Source organism: Myotis brandtii, unplaced genomic scaffold (genome assembly GCF_000412655.1).
Source record: "Myotis brandtii unplaced genomic scaffold, ASM41265v1 scaffold223, whole genome shotgun sequence".
Taxonomy (NCBI): domain Eukaryota; kingdom Metazoa; phylum Chordata; class Mammalia; order Chiroptera; family Vespertilionidae; genus Myotis; species Myotis brandtii.
Window position 1 is genome coordinate 1,722,854 of NW_005358369.1, and position 20,203 is coordinate 1,743,056.

The 20,203-nt window shown below is 38.5% G+C and overlaps 1 long non-coding RNA gene across 1 annotated transcript; it reads left to right on the top strand.

Moving 5' to 3' along the window:
* Positions 1-4,172: 4,172 nt before the first annotated feature.
* On the top strand, positions 4,173-18,485 carry LOC106726070. Its single transcript, XR_001362084.1, has 3 exons — positions 4,173-4,185; positions 9,427-9,429; positions 18,434-18,485. It is a non-coding gene; the product is annotated as an uncharacterized LOC106726070 (long non-coding RNA).
* The last annotated feature ends 1,718 nt before the right edge of the window (positions 18,486-20,203 follow it).

Consider the following 20,203-nt stretch of genomic DNA (forward strand, 5'->3'; position numbering starts at 1 on the left):
CCCACCAGAGCTGTCTGCCTGCTCCCTATCTATGAGTCTGTCTCCATTTGCTTGTTAGTTCAGTTTGTTCATTAGATTCCACATAAGTGTGAGGTCATACAGTACTTGTCTTTCTCTGACTGGCTTATTTCATGCAGTATAGTGCTCTCCAGGTCCATCCTTGCTGTTGCAAATGGTAATGTTACCTTCTTTTTGATGGCCGAGTAGTAATTCATTGTGTAAATGTACCACAGCTGTTTTATGTCTACCTTTATAACTACATATTTCCTTTTCTGAGACAGCAAAATCTAATGTTATTGAAAGAATCTAAGGTTACCCCAGCAGAACATGTATTCTTGCTCTGAACAAACAAGAAAGAAATGAGGATAGCAACTAATCAAAAGAAGAGGCTCTTCCCCTCTTGCTGGTGAGATGGGCTGGGGCTGGAGAAAAGGCATGCTTCCCCTCCACCCCCACCCCACCCTGCCCCCTGGCCATAGCAGCTGCCTATTGCCCCATTTAAGTGATTTATACTTCAATAGCTAACCTAATCACAGAGAAGATGTATGACTTTTGTAATTCCAAATAAATGTAATAAAGTTGAAGGAACCAAGATAGTGCTAAAAAGCAATCCAGTGTTATGTTAAATTAACACTTTTTATAATTTGTGACATACAGAAACATTCAAATTATATTCCTTTGTCTAAGTAAACAATGACATTAAATTAGACAAAAATAGAACACGGTGGTATGTTTGGGGTAAAGTAGAAGGGTTTAGCTCGGTTCGCCCTTTTTGGCAGGGGACAAACATATCACTTCGAAACGGATGTGCATTTCATTTCAAATAAAAAAGGAAAATTGATCATGTGAAATGTGGTGCCCATTGCTTCTGTGAAGCTATTGCACTTTAGAAACTTTTCCTAAGGCAGTAATTTAGCTGAACTACAAAGATGGATGTACCAAGATGTTCATCTCAAGTGTGTTAATCACAGCACAGAAACGAGCTAAATGTGCATCAATACTGGATAGGTTATATAAATGATGGTTATTCTACTAATGGGGTACTCTGAAGCCTGAACAAAATTTGAAGTGTGTTTGTTCCTTATATTGATTTGGGACGAATCCCATAACATATTTTTTAGTGAAAAAGCAATGGGATAATCTGCTTTATGTAAAATTACTGATGTATGTAAGAGAGAGAGAGAGAAACAGTGCAAACAAGAGTCTGTTCCAGAAAGATACCAAGCAGTCTGGAAGAGAACATTAGTGCTTGATGTCCCAGGTATCCTGAAATAGGTCATCTGTAATTTTGTGTCATTGAAGGAGTTTCTAGAATTAACAGTTCACTGCTAATATAGCCACCAAAATGTTAATGTTTTTCTTACATTGGTTTGGATTGAATTGTGTTGCCCTCTCCCCCCAAGGTTATATGTTGAATCCCTAACCTCTAATGTCATGGTATTTGGAAATGGGAGGTAATTAGGTTTAGATGTGGTCATGAGGGTGGGGACCCATGATGGAATCAGTGCCCTTATAGGAAGAGACACCAGAGAGCTTTCTTCCCCTCTCTGTATACCATGTGAGGACACAGCAACGAGGTGGTCATCTGCAAGACAGAAGAAGAGTCATCACGGGGACCCTTGATCTTAGACTTCTCATTTTCCAAAAAATGTGAGCCACCCAGGCTTTGGTATCTGTATGGCAGCGGAGCTGACTAAGACACGTGTTAAACAGCATTCTACTCATTTATTGCCATGTAACAAATTACATGAAAACTTAGTTGCTTAAACACCCAAACTTTATGATCACACAGTTGTTGTGGTTCAAGGACTCAGAAGACACTTAACTGGATGGTTCTGGCTCAGACTGAGGTCTCCATGTCTGAAGTCATGTGATGCCTTGACTGTGCCTGAAGGATCAGTTTCCTAGGTCATGGGTGTGGCTATTTGTGAGAACCCTCCATTCTTTGCTGGCTGTCAGCCAGGGTTCTCCTATACTCACCCAATAAGCATCTCCTCAAACATGATGTCTTTCTTCCCCAGAGTAATTTAAAAGAGAGAAATAGAACCTACAAATAGAACCTTTTGCTAGCTGTCTCATCAGACTAATATACCATGGAAGAGGACTACACAAGGGCATAAATATCAGGAGTCAAGGATCATTTGAAGCCAACTTGCAGCATAAATACTACACACACACACACACACACACACACACACACACAAAAAGATCACTGTCTTTTTTCACTTGTTTTCTATATTACATTTGTATTGTATTAGTGTTTACTAGAAGAAAGCTTATTATCTATACAATCAAGAAATACATCAAAATTATTTCACAAATACTTAAATATGTAAAAAACAAAGCTAACAATTTTAAAAAATTGATTTTAATTGATTAGGTATTGAAGTTATTCTCTCAGCATTTTGGAGATATTAGCCCAAACTCTGGATCTTATTGCTGTTGCCTATTGTAAATCTGTTGTCAGGATTATTGCCATTTTTTAGTATATAATAAATTTGTCACAGTACGGATGCTTTTAATATCGTCTCAAGATACAGACTATTTTCACAGTTATCATTCTTTATATTTAGAAAAATATCTTTGATCAGATTTGCACAATTCTCAGCTATTATGTCACTAAATATTTCCTTTACCGCATTCTCTCTCTGACACTTCAAATATGGGCATGCTACACTTTCTTATCTATCCTTTCTACCCTGAATCTTTATTTCATATAATCTACCTACCTATTTATCAGTGCTGTACTTTGAATTTAAAAACAAATTAAAATTGATTTTTTTAATTTAGTCTCACCTGATGCTAAACATACATTGGATTTTTTATTTCAATAGTTTATTTTTTTATTTACAAATGTTCCATTTGGATCTTTTTAATATTTTTCTAGAATTTTTGATGGTCACTTAGTCATTTATTTTTTACTTCCAAGTTATTTATTTAGCTTTTAAACACAGTAGTAAGTCTATATTTTTTATTTGATAATTCCAATATCTGAACTCCTGAGGGAGGCTTAAATATGTTGTTTTGAATTTTTTCCGTATATTGTAAGTCATTATTATCAAGTTCTTTACATGCTTGGTAATTTTTTACTGTGATCTCGTATTTTCTTGAAGTTAATAAATTAGAAACAAATAAAACTGTCTCAAGAAGTAGGAATTTAAGGTAAAATAATAAATATAAATTTAAAGATATCGTACACATAATTATTAAGGTATCTCACATACGAACTTTCCAAAATATTAGGTAAACAACAAAGTAAAAAGAAAAGAAAATATAGAAGAAACACCTCATAATGACATATTTTAAAAGGGTATACAAACAGAGTACATAATAAACCCACAAAACTAAATTTTAGCAAGTATGTATTTCCATAATATAAACAAAACTAAATTTTAAGATAAAAATTTATTTTATAATAAAGCAAAACCCATCTTTATAATGATTATAATGGATACACATAAATTAAGTATTTACAATTAAAAAAATCAATACATGCGCAATTTGATTTCTAACAATATGTTAGGCTGGATTCTCTGCAAAACTATTGCTAAAATATAACTAGTTCATACAAAAATTATAAAAGTGTAATTTCTAAGGTACTTCTTGGCTCATTAGAAATTAAAATCTATAAGGGAAAAAATAAAAAATAAATTAATTCTATATAATGAAAGGTTAATATGCAAATCGACCGGACGGTGGAATGACCAGTCGCTATGATGCACACTGACCACCAGGGGACAGACACTTAATGCAGGAGCTGCCCCCAGGTGGTCATTGCACTCCCACAGAAGCTGGGCTCATGGCTGGCGAGCACAGTGGTGGTGGTGGGAGCCTCTCCCACCTCCGTGGCAGCGCTAAGGATGTCAGACTGCTGGCTTAGGCCCGCATGGGGAACCAGACAACCCCTAAGGGCTCCCGGATGGTGAGAAGGTGTAGGCCAGACTGAGGGAACCCCTCTGAGTGCATGAATTTCATGCACTGGGCTTCTAGTTAATTAAGAAAGGAAGAAAAAAAGACCAAGAGAAAGCAAAACAAGGATGATAGCAACAGTAACCCAGAAAGAGAAACAAGGACAAGGAGAGGCAGACAAACATAAGACAGGATCTCCTTAAGTGCAAGCACTGCTGTGAGCATCTAATCTACTCTGGGTCAAGTAGGAAGGTGAACTTGAGATTTTTCAATTAAGTGTGGGACCCTCAAGAGGGATAAAGTAGCTTCTGGGTGACATCAGCATGTAAGACCCAACAGAAGCAAATCAAATCTTCTGGTAAAAAACAATAAATAAATAAATAAATAAATAAATAATTAAATAAAGGCTAAGTAAATAAGTAACCCTTTGGTAAGATTCAACAGAAACATCTGACACAAATGGATTTAAAAAGGAAACCGTGAACATAGATCTAGCAAGTTAAAACAAGAAAATAAAAACTAAAATAATTTATGAATTACTATTTGCCAATATGTTTAAAACTTAGAGGAAATTCTAGAAATTATAAGTTACTGACACACACATACAAAATAGAAAGCCTGAAAAACACTATAATCATTAAAGAAATCACATTAGTAGTTAACTAAAATTACACAGAAAAAAAAAGACAAATGGGCAATAAACATACACCGCAAAGAAAACCAATATGAAATATTATGCTCCACTTCATTAGTAAGCAGGGAAATCTAAATTGAGACCACAATTAGATATCATTTTACATCATGAGACTGACAAAAAATTAATGTTTGATAATATCAAATATTAGCTGTGAATATGCATTAAGTGGAACCTTAGCACACTGCTGGTGGGATTGTAAATTAATACAAGCATTTTGAAAAACAATTGGGAGTTATATTGTGAACTTTAATGGTTGCTTTAATGGACAAACCAGCAGTCCCATTTATAGAAAAACCTTGTAGAGAACTCTTGTATACCAACAGACAAAGCAAACATATTTATAGCAGTACGGCTCTTACTTGCAAGAAACTACTAACCACCCAATGTGTGGAACAATTATAATTTTGAATTTTTGAAACATAAGTAGATGATCTAGAAAATAAAATAAAAATTACAACTCCAAAAAGTATCATAATAATAATACAAACTTCAAAAAACACGAGAAAATGCAGGCTGAGATGATGGCCTGAATTGTTCAATGGCACCTGTCAAAATCCAGGAAGGTCTGTCTGATTTACTGAACTGACAGGTGTGTCCTTTAGACACTGTTCTTCCAAGGAGAACAGATAGGACCCCTGTGACCTTGGGGATTCTGGGGCACTTTCCAACTCTCCCTTCCCATCAATTGGGCTTTTGACAGTAAGCTGCTTATTTAATATTCATTATTTTTCTAGCAATGCACAGTAAATTAAAATGACTTTTTAATAAGATAGTCCCTATTGCCAGAAAATGAGGTATTTGGGGGACTTCTTCAGAACATACAGTTGCTTTAACTGATAGAGCAGAACAATTCTCATGAGTTCTCTGTGAGAGAAAATATTCATTTGTACAGTTGAGTGTTTTTATGTCCAGGGTTAAAAATGGGTCTCAGGTACATGTTACTGATTATCAAATTCCCTCCCCACTCCCAAATCTGGTCATGGGGGAAAATCCAGCTTTAACCTGGTCCACATTTAACTTGAAATCAGTGACAAATATTTTCCTCCCATAAAACAAGTTTTTCCTCACCAAATGTAGTGTGAAAAGTTAAAGCAGAGAGAGTTTTTTCTCCTTTATTTTTTACAGAAAAGCATTTCAATAATTGATGTTGAAAAGTTTCATGAACCAGGGTCTAAACCCCCTTTGTTTTATGAGAATTAAAGAGCAAAGTGAATGGTACAGTAACTCTGCTTGGAAGTACAGAGGTGTGGGGAGAGATGAGGAAATGGAATACAGGGTGGTGAGGTTATAAAACTGGGAGAAATATAGAACAATTTCTCTCTTTAGATTTCTGCCAATTTGAGAGGGTAGAAACAGTCATAATGTCAGCCAAGTCTCCAAGATCAGGTGGTTCAAAGTTCACCCACCTGGGTTTGAAATGCTCTTATCTATTTGTGATTCTCCAAAAGAGAATAAGAAGGAATATTGAATTGATATAAGAGAATGGCTCAAAAATGGGAGAATTATCCTTCATGCCTATAAAAACAAGTATGTCCAATAGAAGCTGTGACGATTCTTCAGTACCAAAGACTTCTTTTGTGTCTGTAAGAACTCATGCAAGGGAGAGGCTTGTTACAATACCCAGGACCCAGATCAGGCACTCCCCTCCCCCCACTTACAGTGTAGTGACATTGGCCTTTGGCCTCAACCAGCACAGTACATAGTTTTGTGAATGTTGATTAAAGAAATTTTCTTTTAGAACCTTGGGACTTCAAAATAATTGAGCCTCTTCAGAACCCTGGCTTTAAAAGTCACCTGGCTCATTCCTTGGGAATCATCTCTTATGTCAATTCTGCAAAATTGCATGTAACTTTATCAATATTTTTTTTAAAAAGATAGTTCTGCTAATTTGATTTTGAATTATAAATGTCAAGTGTTCTGTTATGGGGGTTTTATGTTTCATTTTACTTTGTTACAAAAGAAAATTGTATATTTTTAGGATGTTTTTGTGAGTAAATTTAATGTACTGAAAATAAAAAAGAAGAAAATTTGAAAGGTAATCTACATGACAATAAGGCATACTCATATACAAGATGTGGTTTTCTTTCATCTTGGGGCCTTCTCTAAATGTACCACATTTTGAAGCTGAAAAGAGCCCTAGAAGTCATCTGAACAACTCTTTTCATTTTATATATATAAAAAACCCTGAAATTCAGAATAAGGAATTATTCCAGGTCATCACTCAGTCACTGGGTGGAGCAGAGGTGACAGTATCCAGACTTCCTCACCCCCAGCGTTCTTAAGTCCACCCCTACAGCACTGGTCCCTCAACCCACTGGAAGGGCACCATAGTACATTGAAAATATCACAGTTCACTAATGGTTTTGGTTCCCAGGTTCCCCGACCATCTATCTTCATCTCAAATAAAGAAAAAACCTTCCTTCTTACCTACTTTATATAATGGATTTCTAAACAAGGATTTATTAGAAGGAAAGAAACTAGGGTTAATATTTTTTAACAGAATTCCTAATGACACAAGAAATTGCTGATATACTAGTACAATCAGTTGACCTAAAGGAAAAAAAAAAGAACAAACACAAAAACAGAACGATAAAAGTGCAATACGGTTTAAGTTAAAAATGCATTTGGAAGTCTTAAAACTTAGGTGAAAGATGCCTGTAGCTGTCAAATGTGAACTTAAATTCCTTTCTTTTAGTGAATTAACTTTACCATAATCTCGTTAGCTTGGTTCTTTACTAATTTACTGATTTTTTCATTCCTCTTTAAATTCCTGTAAATCAGAACACAGCGTGAAAGTGCAATACGGTTTAAGTTAAAAATGCATTTGGAACTCTTAAAACTTAGGTGAAAGATGCCTGTAGCTGTCAAATGTGAACTTAAATTCCTTTCTTTTAGTGAATTAACTTTACCATAATCTCGTTAGCTTGGTTCTTTACTAATTTACTGATTTTTTCATTCCTCTTTAAATTCCTGTAAATCAGAACACAGCCTCACTTCCTGTAGGCCCAGATTGTCCTCAGCAACTCATCCCAGGCCCATTTTCCCTGACTATTTCCTTTAATTATCAAATATATGCACTAGAATGTAATGGTCTTTATCTGGAAGTAGGATTGTACTTTCTTTTTCTGCATTTAAAAAATTCAAATACTGTTGACCTACGATATTTTATTAATTTCAGATGTACAACACAGCGAAGAGACATTTGTATGCCTTATCTTACACTACTACCCATCTGACACCATACATAGTTATTACAATGTCATTGACTTTATTCTCTATGCTGCACTTTACATACCATAACTGCTTTTATTATTATCAATTTGTACATCTTAACCCTTGCCCATTTTTCACCCATCTACTCAACATACCTCCTGTATAGCAAACATCAATTTATTTTCTGTATCTCTGAGTTTGTTTCTGTTTTGTTTGTTCATTTATTTATTATTTTAGATTCCACATATAAGTAAAATCATATGGTATTTGCTTTTCTCTGTCTGCTTATTTCACTCAGCATAATATCCTCTGGGTCCATCCATGTTGTTGTAAATGGCAAGATCTAATTCATTATTATGGCTGAGTAATATTCCATTACATAAATGTACATAGTTTTTTTTTAATCCACTAATCTATTGATGGGCACTTGGGCTTCCATAATTTAGCTATTGTAAATAATGCTGCAATGAACTCTCCATCCCCCACCCACCTATCCCACCCACCCCAAACCTCACTCTAAAGCAGCCGTGGGCAAACTAAGGCCCGCGGGCCGGATCCGGCCCGTTTGAAATGAATAAAACTAAAAAAAAAAAAAAGACCGTACCCTTTTATGTAATGATGTTTACTTTGAATTTATATTAGTTCACACAAACACTCCATCCATGCTTTTGTTCCAGCCCTCCGGTCCAGTTTAAGAACCCATTGTGGCCCTCGAGTCAAAAAGTTTGCCCACCCCTGCTCTAAAGTGTACTATTCAATGTGTCTTCTCTTTTCGGGGGGATTTCCCTATACTAGCTCAGGAAGAAAAGGGAACTTTCACGACTACCCTTTAATCACAACCACTGCCAGTGTGTTTTATCCAAGGATTAGAAGGAAAGTTGTATAGTTACTTATATAATGGGGTACCGCTGAGAAGTAGTCACTATCCTTTTGTCCCCTGCCCCTTACTTCCATTTACTGTATCCATTGTCTCAGAGAAATTTGTTCTCTAAGAACAAAATAATTCAATTATTGGCTTTGGCATTCCTAAAGCCAGCATCTGGCTCATACAATAGAATCAAAGTTGTTCCTGAGCAAGCTTTTCTTCTTTTGCCCAAGAAAGCAATAAAACCTTTGCAGAAAAAAGTCAGAGATCCACAGGGTCAGGCTTTGCTGGGGAGTCTGCAGGTGGGTCTTGTCTTATTTCTACCCCAGGGTGCAACTCTACAGGTGGGAGAGCATGATGGGACCCCCAGATGAGATGAGGGATCTGAAGGTAGAAGGCACAAATGCCACCTTGTCACCTGTAGTTCTCACTGAAGTGTCCTTACCGTCACAGGCCGGGGACAGCAGGCTGAGGCAAGGAGGCAGCATCCTTGGAATTCTGCATTCGCAGAAAGTGCAGCATCACAGACAGCTGGCTTGTCCACGTCTTTGAGGAGGGTGCAAACCTGAGCTGAGAAGGGGAGTCTGTGGCCTTTCAGGGCTCTGTGATCAGGACAAGGTGATCCCGCTGAGAATGTCAACGTGCATTGGACGGGAGAGCAGATGGAAACACAGACATCCCAGTTGATGGCTGCATGAATCACTGAAGCAGAGAAAGCAGCAGACAGCACTGCTCACCTCAGCAGGTGCCAGGTGAGAAAATGTGACAACTGCAGGCCAGATCCATGCTCCTCCTCCAGGCCGTGATGCTACTTGGGAATTTTGATTAAGTTAATTCCTTCCTTTCATCTACTCAACATTTTAGATGAAATCCTGGATTACAGGGAAGTAAGGATACCTAGTATTGACTTTTTCTTGAAATCAGTTTCTGACCTGGAAAAAAGAGAACAAGCTGAAATTTAAAATAATAAGGTTCAGGTATTGACAGCACTGAGCTTGATCATCACAGACAGTTTTACCTACGCATTTACTTGGGATTTGATGATTTGGTATTGACAGCACTGAGCTTGATAATCACAGTTTTACCTACGCATTTACTTGGGATTTGATGATTATGGTTGTAACTGAGGCTGGAAGACTAGATCAGCATTTACACCAGGACTGAGAATCTCCTTGCAGAACATGAACTTAAAAGATCAACTCCAGCCCGGCTGGCATGGCTCAGTGGTTGAGCATTGACCTATGAACCAGGAGGTCAAGGTTTGATTCCTGGTCAGGGCACATGCCTGAGTTGTGGGCTCGACCCCCCAGTGTGGGGTGGGGTGTGCAGGAGGCAGCCGATCAATGATTCTCTCTCATCATTGATGTTTCTTCTCTCTCTCTCTCTCTCTCTCTCTCTCTCTCTCTCTCTCCCTTCAGCTCTGAAATCAATAAAAATATGTTTTTAAAAAAGATCAACTCCAACTTCTCATTACAGAGACTCAAACATCAGTCCAATAAGGCATTTGAATGGCTGGGGAGACCAGGTAGATCCATCCCAGGGCCTGACACAAATGCTTCCTCCCTTGACCCATAGTTAATTTTCTCCTCTAATCTGGATGGTGTTCAGAGGAGGCTCTAACTCAGGATCTTGGCCAGGAAGAGTGATTTGCCTCCTCAATATGCTGGATACATTTAAACCACATTTGCATAAGCTTCAAATGCCGTGGGTGCGTGTGCTCTATATAAATTACTAACACTAAATGAAGACTTTGGAAGAATGTCAGTGCATGTAATCAGCACTCAGACCACTAGAATCTAGGTTCTGGACCTTCGCCTTTTTAAAATACAAACTATAAGAATTGTAAGATTTGTCTGTGGCTGACAATGAGCCAGTCTATACAGTAGTCCCCCCTTATCTTCAGGAAATATGTTCCAAGACCTCCAGTGGGTGCCTGAAACCTGGGATAATACCAAATACTTTATATACTACTAGAGACCTGATGCATAAAATTTGTGCAAGAGTAGGCTTTCCTTTCCCCAGATGCTGGCACCAGCTTCCCTCCGGCACCCAGGACCTGGGCTTCCCTCCAGCCCAGCAGCCAGGACCCAGGCTTCCCTCACAGAGGGAGGCCCCGCCCACCCTCCACAGCCCGCTGGTTGGTGGCCTGGTCCTCCCTCTGCGGGGTGATCATGGGGCGATGGCTGGGCCCCAACCAATCACATCACACCCGCCTTGGCTGGCTTGGCACCAGTGGGTGTCATAGCATGGTCCCAGATGGTCATCTGGATGGTTATCCAGATGGCCGTTCTGCTGTTCGGTCATTCGGTTGATTTGCATATTACACTTTTATTATATAGGATGTTTTTTCCTGTATATACATATACTTAGGGCTTCTCTTTGGCATATCCAAATTGCCAGAATCACTACTCTTGTGCTTTGGAATCATTATTAAGTAAAATAAGGGTAATTTGAACACAAAAACTATGATACTGGGACAGTGGATCCAGTAACTGAGATGGTTACTGAGTAACTAATGGGTGGGGAGTATATACAGTGTACCTGCGCTGGGCAAAAGATAATTCATGTCCCGGTGGGGATGGAGTGTAATTGTGAGAAAGTTCATTGAACTACTTAAAACAGCATGCAATTTAGAACTTATGAATTATTTATGTCTGGCACTTTCCATTTGATATTTTTGGACCACATTGACCATGGCTATTGAATACACAGAAAGAGAAACTGTGAATAAGGGAGGACTGTTGTACCTGGTGTCTTGTTTAGTAAGTATAAAGGAGCAGTTGACCTTCTCAGGTTATACACATAGATACTGAGGCTCAGTGAAATTGTCACAAGCTAATAAGTGACAGAGCCAGGATTTGAATCTAAGTCTGGTGAATGGAATGGAGTCCCTGAACAGGGCCCCTCCACAGTTGTCTTCTGTCTGCAAGCAGCTGCAGGCTCTCAAGAATCCTGTAAATGTAATTAATGACTCTTCCAGACAAAGCCTAGAGTTTGGATTCTGAAACCTTGGTTCTGCCACTCACTCCCTTTGTGATTATGACACGATACCTAACCTCCCAGAATTTAAGCCACCGGTTCATTAATTCATTCAACTCTTATTCTGTGCTTACTAGAGGCCTAGTGCATGAAATTTGTGCACCAGAGGGGGGTCCCTCAGCCTGGCCTGCACCCTCTCCAATCCAGGACATCCCTCTCACTATCTGGGACAACTGGCTCCTAACTGCTCACCTGCCTGCCTGATTGCCCCTAACCCCTCTGCCTGCCTGCCTGGTTCCCCTAACTGCTCCCCTGCCTGCATGATTGCTGCTAACCACCTCTGCCTGCCTGTCTGATCGCCCCTAACTGCTCTCCCCTGACAGCCTGATCGCCCCTAAGTGCTCTCCCCTGTTGGCCTGATTGCCCCTAACGGCTCTCTCCTGCCAATCTGATCGCCCCTAACTGCCTCTGCTTCGGCCCCCGCCACCATGGCTTTGTCTGGAAGGACGTCCAGAAGGACATCTGGAAGATGTCTGGTCGATCTGGTCTGATTAGCATATTATCCTTTTATAAGTATAGATTCTGTGCTGGACACCACCTGGTGCTAACTACATGGTCCCGGAGAGGGAAAATAATAGCATGGCCCCACCTTCCTTGTTTTCTAATAGGTAGAATGTGACTTATGATTGATGCCATGCTCACCTCAGAGGTCTTCTGCATGGACTGAATGAGATATGATAAATTCTTCATAAAACATAAGGTAGATATATAGCTCTTAATAGTTATTATGAGTACAAGTTACTCAAGGGCAGAGAGGAACATCCTGTGTGTGTTTCTTTATTTCCTAACCCTTGGGGATGTTTTTGTGTTTTATATATATCCCTAAAAAGGCCTTAAGTTCTTTAGACAAGTTCAATAGAAACTGAACTTATTTCAAGAAACTGCAAAGCAGGTTGTTTCTTCTCGATGTATTTAGATATTAGTTTTCCTTTTGTCTGAAATGCATTAAAGTGTCGTCTCCAGAAGTGCTGGCAAAAATGTAGATTTCTCAGCTGGGAGTATATATGATTTTAGTGCAGGAAACAGAAGCCACTAAAGTATTTACCAGGAAAGGATTCAATTCCAGGAATTAGGTCTTGAGAAAACTGGAAAGCCTGAGGGCGAAGTTCTAGAGCTATACCAATCTCGACCACTAGGGGAGCTGCCACCTCTATGAGCACCACAGGGGCTCACCCTGAAGGGGTTGCACACCAGTAAGCAGGGGATTGGTCACTGGCAGGGAAGTACTGGAATTTGGAGGTTACTTGAGGAAACTCCCAGGGGCTGCAGCTTCCCAACCCTCAGGAACCTGGAAACCCAACATGAAAATCTGCTGTGAGAAGAACTCATGGATCCACTGGCTTGTGAGTCAGCACTCACAGCCTCAGCCACAGGATGATAGCCTGAGTCCCACTCCTGCCTCCCCATTACCTCCTGAATTCACCAAGAACCCTAGCAGCAAGGGAGGCTGCGCAAAGTAAGTTTACAGCTTTCCAACCTTTCCAATTTGAAAGGAGATGGAATGGGTGGTGAATGAGAGAACCCTGAATTTTTCTTTTGCCATTTCTAGTTTTAGTTTTGCTGTGTAGACTGTGTGAAGTTCAACCTTTGTCTCTCCCTCTGTGCATAGGAAACATTCACCTTTCCCATCCTACCAGATTGTTATATAGGGTCCAAGAATTCTACACATGTGAATATGTTTGTAAAAGCTCACAAAAAAAACAAAAAGTTGTCAGGTTGTTTTGTTTGCTTGTTTTTTGTGGTTTTAGCCTTATTTTGTGTTTGCATATGCATGGGCATTTTTTTTCTACTTGGATGTAAGTGGATACATACATTGCCTTTTTTCTCTTTATTCTATGCAGATTAGAAAAGCTCTCAAAGATCAAAAGCCACCTGAGGAGCAAAATAAGCCAGTCGGAGAAAGATAAAAATCACATGATCTCACTCATATGTGGGATATAATGATTAACATAATTTGATGAACAAGAATAGGTCCAGAGACAAATGGTAGGGGTTAGAGAGCAACCAAAGGACTTGTATGCATGCATATTAGCATAACCAATGGACACAGACACTAGGGTGGTGGGGGCTTGCCTGGGTGGGAATGGCTGGCGGTGGGGTCAATTGGGGGAAGGGGAGACATATAGAACTTTAGACAATTAAAAATAATAATAAAAAAAGCCACCTGAGGAGAACTGGTGGGGAAGAATGGGAAATCTCACATTAATGGAAAGAAAAACTTCATAAAGGAAGACTGCCTGCCCAGCTCTGTGTCCACCATGGCACCGAGCACTGTCCCTAGGACCTAATACGCAGAAACAATCATAGAGCCATTTTGGTATATTGTGATAAGAAGATTCAAACTCTGGTGTCACCTCTCCTTAGTGGTTGGTTATATAAGTACCTTACATGATAAGGGTCAGATTTCTTATTTACACATGGGATAGCAATATTTTCCTTCACTGAATTTTTATGGGGGATGGCTGGAATAAGAAGACAGTAATAAAGGGATTTGAAAGTCCAGTACTAATCACATATAAGGAAATATTACTGTTCGCTGAAAAAATTGGCATGAGAACACCAAATCACTGAGGGAGGGCCGGGGGAAAGAAGGGAGCTGTTTAAAAGAGAAGGGAAGGCATGTTAGGGGCAGACTGCCCATTTTTTTCTCAAGTGAAATCCTTGAATAATAGTTATTGGCTTGCCTGGATCCATTTGAGACCCCTTAGATAATAAAGAGGAGAGAGGTGGAGAGGAAAGAGCACTTATGAGACCTCTTCAGTGCCTGGAACTGTAATTGCATAACTAATCTTTTATTCCCAAAATAGATGCATGAGGTAGGTATAATTATCTTTTTTTTTTTTTTTTGGTTGCAAAAATCAAGGCTTTGAAATGATAAGTGGTGTGAGGTCACTGAAGCAGTGAGTGGTAGAGTCAGCATTGATCAAGATTTATCTGACCTGGATGCTGGGGTCCTTTGTACCACACAGCACTGCCTCAGGTTACCCAAATGATCTCATTTCAGAGAGCCGAAATATCTTAGCAAATGCTCCAAAAGTATTTTCTGAAGGAAGATCTAAATTTTCCTCCAGAGTGGAAATAGTGTAGTGGGCGTTTGGGAGAGCTTTGAGGCAGGCCACCTGGCCCTGAATTCTGGCTCTTGCACTTACCAGTGGTGTAGCCTTGAACAGCTAGTCATGCACTCACTCTATGCCTCAGTTTCTTTATTTCTAACCTCAGGTTTAATTTAGTAACTATCCCATAGGAATATTTTGAGGATTAAGTGAGTCAGTACACAGAAAGACCTGAGGACAGGGCTTGTCGAATTGTGAACCCTCAATGTTTGATACTATTATAAAAAATAACAAGGAAAAGACTGAATGACAGGATGAGCCCTAATTCCAGCCTTCAGCATCCTTTATTCAGCTCTTGCTAACAAAACTACTTTAAAGAGAACCCCTGAGCTTTAAAATCAGCCAAATAGCTCAGAGAAATCCAGCCACACTGAGAAATGTTAAATGACCCATGACTAGAGACAAGAGTGGATCCGCTCACTGACATTCACAAGCTCACATTAAGAAACTTCACATTCGTTTGCTGGGTATTAAAGGGGAAGACTGGAAAACACAAATAAAAATAAAATGCAATAAATCCAGTAATAATAGTCTTTATTTTGTTTGTTAATTTGTTTTTTAATTACAGTTGACATACAATATTATTTTAATTTCAGGTGTACAACATAGTGATTAGACATTTATATAACTTGATAAGTGATCACCCCAATAAATCAAGTACCCAAAAGGTAAAAGGGACTAAGAATAGTCTTTGAAAGGAGATAAGTAACCATCATAAGGAGATTCATACTTATTGAAGGCCAGCACATGCCATAAAATAATGTATAAATTCTCCTTTAATCCATACACCAACTGTATAAAGTGCCAATGGTTATTCACTACTTCACAAATGGATTCAATGTGGCTGGAAAAGTTAAGCAATTTGTCAATGGTTGTGAAGTTATCCAATTGAAGTGCTAAATCCTTGGCATATGTCACTTAGATGACAAAGCCCACTCTTCCCATTATACTTCCATATCATAATGGATATTCTTTCACACAATAGATTTACAAGATGATTCTTAAACAAAAGAAACATGATTTTATGGTAAAATTTGTGTTTAAATCCCAATAGGTTTTTTCTATTAGAGATTCATGCTCCCTAATCCAGGTTTGGCAACATGCCATCAGTTTTATATGTAAAGTTTTACTGGAACATGGCCATGCCCTTTCTGCTGGTATAATCCACGGTGGCTGTAGTACTATGAAGGCAAAGTTGAGAGAGTTGAGTTTCAAAGGTGAGCAAATAATCTGCAAAGTCTAAAACATGTTCTATCTGATGCTTTCCTATGAAAGTTTGTTAACCTGTGCTCTAGACTTTTCAAGGATCTCACTTGGCTAAGGTATTTTTGGAAAAATAAGTATAACTCATCCTTTCCATATCTGTGCATGTACCTCCCCTTGATTTATGTAACATTTCCTGAGATTCCACGTGTCAAACCTTGGGGAATGCCACTCTGAACTGTGGTGCTTATGGTAAGAGATCAGCCTACTTCTTCAGGACCTACTAGTAGATATAATTCATAGCCCAGTGCTTCTCACATTCCAGGCAGAATTTTACAGTTCAGTTAAAAAAATTCAGCTGTTTCTAAACATGAGTTACAGATATGCTTGAGAAACTAGAGGATTTCACTAAGACAACAACTCCCCAGGACAGTTTAACACAGCTTTAGAGCTTCAAGATATTCTAGTTCTATATTATAAAGAACTAATATGCAAATGGTCATTGCGCCCTCGCACCCTTGCGCCAGGGCCAGGGGACATGAGGCTGTGACACCTGCCCTACAGGGCTTGATGTGGGTGGGGCCGGCCGGGTCTGGGTCTCTCACGATTTCGAGGCATGTGTCGATGGGCGGGGACTTGACTCTGGGTCCCACAGCATGCCCCAGACTCTGACAGGAGAGAGATTTTCATATACATTTTACTAATTTTCTTACATCTCTAACACTTCTGTTATAGAGAAAGGGCAAATAGCAACATTAAAATATTTCCTCTAATTAGTTCTCTTTTAATGCACACGAATTTTGTGCACCGGGCCACTAGTAGGGCTATACTTCCTGTTAGTAATTGAATATTCTGGAAATTTAAGTCCTTGGGTCCCCATCAAGGTCTTAATAATTGAAAATCATCATCAAAATAACTTGAAAAATTTCTAAAAGCTGTTTTCAAATAAAATAATAGTAATTCTAATTGATCACTCCAACTAGTGGCAAAATTTCCCCTAGTTGTCAAATTTGGAATTCAATAAATGAATGAATTAATTAAAAATAAAATAATAAAGGGAGAGTAAAACAATATATAGCTGAGAAGTAGCTCTGGAATTTACAGTATAGAACAAAGTTAAAGTCCGGATTTATCACAGTTACAAAGGAATCATTGGAAACGTGACCCATGATCTTTTGCAGCCTGTGTTGATATCTCTTGGAGTAGGGACTCCATCTAGAAAAAAATACAATTGCAGCTCAGTCAACATTTCTATCTCACTTTCATTTACAAATTTGCTAACTAGCAATAAACCAAACTGATGGGTTAAGATGACTTTGTTCTGATTAATTTTACGGTGATTCCGAGGGCCTCGGTTTTAAATGAATTGTTTGAATACTAAATTATGCAGCTTTATGATCCAGGAGATAAGCAGCAGCTCTAAAGATGCCTCTGAGACTTAAAAGAGACAGCATTAGAAGCTCATTATTGCCGGCACATTTAACATGGTTAAAGCAGGGGAAAATAGCCATTAAGTTAATGTAATAGTTAAACTACATTAATTTAAAAAACTGCCCAGTGAAACACTTACGGCAGAGGATCTATTCTTTGCCCCTTACGTGGAGACGTTCTTTAAAAATAAAATAAAATGAAAGGCATTTCAAGTTCCCCCTCCCCTCTTCAAGTCACTTGCAGTTTGAAATTCCAGGCTTTTTCCGTGGTGGATGTACTGAGGAATTTGCTCAGTCCTGCCATGCAAGAACAACAAAGGAGGGTCTGGTCCCATTGGTGACCCGTGGTCCCTAAGGTTCCATGTTGAGCTTGTTGGTCAATTAAAAGAAAGAAACATCATTCCCTGTGTTCTAAGGGGAAAACCACAGTGAACAGGGAATGTAAGTATTGAGAATATTTACTTGAGACGTCAATAAAAATTAGGTTAGAAAATACTCAATGATAATTCCCAAGTGACCAGTCAGCATGACACTGTATCCATTCTCTCTCACCTTGAAAAAAAAATTTCAGCTTTAGCCATGGATGGTTTTTCTTCTATTTGACTTCATGTCACTGAATCTCCTTCCCTCAGTCGCCTTTCTAACTGTTCTTGCTTTTAATTGTTTTGTTTGTTTTGTTTTCTTGAAAAGAGTCCACTGTCTTTTTAAAAATTACTACATATAGTAAAATGATGCACAATTGTTATCATCACTGTTATGTCTGGTAATTTTGACAAAGAGTACATTTGTTCACAATCCTTCAATTCTGTCCTCTTTTCTTTTAATTTTATTTTTTAACTAGAGGCCTGATGCACAAAATTTGTGCAGGGGCTCGGCCCCCTCCACCGCACCTTCATCCAGAAGGTTGTCTGGAAGGACACCCAGTCCAATTAGCATATTATGCTTTTATTTTTATAGATTATAGTTTGCATGCAATATTATTCTGTATCAGTTTCAGGTTTACAGCATAGTGCTTAGACTATTCCATAACTACCAATCTGTAATTCTCAGTCCCTTCATTCTTTTCACCCAGACGCCAACCTCCTCCCCTCTGACAACCATCAGTCTATTCTGTGTATCTGTGAGTCTCTTTCTATTTTGTTTGTTTATTTTTCTCTTTAGACCTCACATATAAGTAAAACCATAAGGTCTTTGTCTTTCTCTGACTTACTTCACTTAGCACAACTGTGTCCTCTTTATATTTGGATTTCCGAAGTTCATTCTGCTTACCCTTCACCACTTCATGAGAATATGAGCCTGAATACTTACCAAAACTAATTGTCTAAAAGCTTAATAAATAAATAAAAATAAAAACTCATGTTGTTACCATTTATATCCCAGTTTCCTTGATCCTAATTCTCCCTTAAATTGAATAGCACCAATATTCTCTTGGTCAAATCTATATGTATGCATGTATTTAATGAAATCAGCTCGATTCTTTCCTCCCTCTTCCCTTTTATGTGGTCTCAATCACAGAGACCTGCTCATAGAACACTATGTAAGAGAGCAACATAAAGACATGGATTTTAAACTATGAGATTTTTCTAAAAGTTCTACTAATGGTAACCAAGAATCATAAACCAAAGCCCAGGAAGATCCTGCCAATGACGGGTAGGATGGGGTTGGCTGATGAACATAACTCCGTACTACATCCATACTTCATTCTGGCCTGAAAAAGCATGGCTTCTCAGGACAAAGTGTAGCTCAACTTCACTTTCTGCCTCTTATTTAGAGATGTAGGGACTGTGCTGACTAGGTAAAGCAAAGCCACCTTTTCCTATAGATGGGGATGAAGGATGATTCTCCAACCTAATAGGTTAATGCAGATGTTCTCTTCCTCTCTGCTCCTTTCTCTTTTCATCATGTTCTATTCTTTGACATCCAATGATACATTCAATTCTGGATACATAAAATATCGGGGATTCAAGGATGAATTCCATACCCTGAAGAAAGTTGACCTTTTGCTGTAGAGGATTAGAGGTCTGGCACGGTGCATGGAGTAGGATATTGCATTTATTACAGCACACCTGGAAAGTAGACAAGAGTCATGGTTTGAGTCCTGTTCTTTGCAGGTTTCAATTTTTAGATACCCTTTGGAAGAATACTAAATATGCTAATTCTCTGCTCCCCTCCAGGATTCTGATTCTATATACCTGGTTCGGCACCTTTGAATCTGCAGTCGTACCCTTCTCACATAATTCAGATGTTGGACAGTAGGTGTTTGCTTGAGTGATACCTTAAGAAACACTAACTTAGCAAAAGATAAATCTTACTTCCATACAGAGAAGAACAGATGAGTGTGAGATAGGCAATGGAGAATCACTATCCTACTCTTTGGTTTCTCATCAATATAAGACTGTTGGCCAATGCCTAACTGGACATTGAAGAAAGTAGGTGTGTGGTAACTAACCACATGACTTAAGTTAGAAATAAGTCATGGTTGAGATAGTGAATGCAAAATATATTTTCATGTCATTATTGATTGACTAACAGGTTTTATTACAGGTGAACTTTCAACATAGTTATTTTCAAAATAGGTTTGCAAATATAAAATCCTTTTTAAGAATAAAATAACATCTGTTTATAATATTCACATACAGTAGAGCACAGTAAAATAATTGTTTATATTCATTGTTTGGTTAAAAAGAAAATAAATTGGCCATTAATATATATTTGTTACTTGAATTAGTTAGTT